Genomic DNA, 1,580 nt, shown 5'->3' with positions numbered 1-1,580 from the left:
GGAGGCTGAGGCAGGAGAATCGCTTGTACCCAGGAGGCGGAGGTTGCAGTGAGCCAAGATCTCACCACTGCACTCCAGCCTGGGTGACAGAGCGAGACTCCGCCTCAACAAGAAAAACCTCCTGGGCTCAAGTGATCCTACCACCTCAACCTCTCAAAGTGCTGAGATTGCAGGCATGAGCCACCACACCCAGTCTGCATTTTTTAATAAGCACCCCAGCTGAGTCTGAAAATTAGGTAGGGTTGGGAAATACTTGCTCACTGGAGTTTGCAGTTACACCCACCATCTCACACTGCTGCACCAACAGCTGAAAGGGAAAGCCAGTGTGCCGTAGCTACTGTGCAATAGATCTAGATCTGTCTTACCCATTGCGCTCGTAGATGTTCCCAGACTTTCAAAACCCCTTGTTTTCCAAAGTACCTTCTGAGGCATCCTAGTTCTTTTGTTGTTGTTGTATTTTGTTTGTTGAGACAGAGTGTCGCTCTGTCGCCCAGGCTGGAGTGTAGTGGTGTGATCTTGGCTCACTGCAGCTTCTGCCACCAGGTTCCAGCGATTCTCTTGTTTCAGCCTCTCAAGTAGCTGGGATTACAGGCTCATGCCACCATACCTGGCTAATTTTTGTATTTTTAGTAGATATGGGGTTTCATCATGTTGTCCAAGCTGGTCTCAAACTCCTGAGTTCAGGTGAACTACTGGCCTTGGCCTCCCAAAGTGCTGGGATTACAGGTGTGAGCTACCATGCCCGGCCGAGGTATCTTAGTTCTATGAAGTGCTTCCTAATAAAAAGCATTCCATAGTGAAATACTTTGGGAGCCTCTGTCTTAAAAATTCACATGATGCAGTGAGGAAACGCATTTTATGTTGTCTCACCCTGCTTCTTGGATTTCAGATCCCCTTTGTCATGCAATGTCTATTTACATGAGTTCTACAGAATGTTTGGCGTTTTTGTTGTTGTTGTTGTTTGTTTTGAGACAGGGTGTCACTGTGTTGCCCGGGCTGGTCTTAAACTCTTGGATTCATGGGATTCTCTCACCTCAGCCTCCTGACTACAAGTGTGCACCACCACACCTGGCTTATGCAGGCGGTGTTTTGCAGAAACACTGGTTACACTTTTTTTCTTTTTCCTTTTTCTGGAGAATGGGGTCACACTATATTGCCCAGACTGATCTCAAACTCCTGAGCTCAAGCTATCCCTCTGCCTCTGCCTCCCAAAGAGCTGGGATTACAGGTGTGAACCACCATGCCCAGCCAGAAACAATGGCTTATTACCCATTGGGTTTGGAAGAATCTGGACTTCCAAAATATCAGCTTGTCTCCTCTGTGCCTGGTTATGAACACATCCTATGTGCCCCATGTGGGAGTTAGGTTAGGACTGGTACAGTAGCAAGCCTGCCATTCTGGAGAATTACCTGACACAAAACAAGCAACGGAGAATTCATCTGGTTGGGTGGCATCACTGGACCAGACCAGTAACAGTCTTTTAGTCTTTTACTCTTTTTTAAAAATATTTATTTATTTATTTATTTATTTATTTATTTATTTATTTTATTGAGACAGAGTCTTGCTCTGTCGCCCAGGCT

The sequence above is a fragment of the Mandrillus leucophaeus genome, unplaced genomic scaffold, assembly GCF_000951045.1.
Source record: "Mandrillus leucophaeus isolate KB7577 unplaced genomic scaffold, Mleu.le_1.0 Scaffold151, whole genome shotgun sequence".
NCBI lineage: Eukaryota > Metazoa > Chordata > Mammalia > Primates > Cercopithecidae > Mandrillus > Mandrillus leucophaeus.
Note: the sequence above shows the minus strand (reverse complement) of the source record.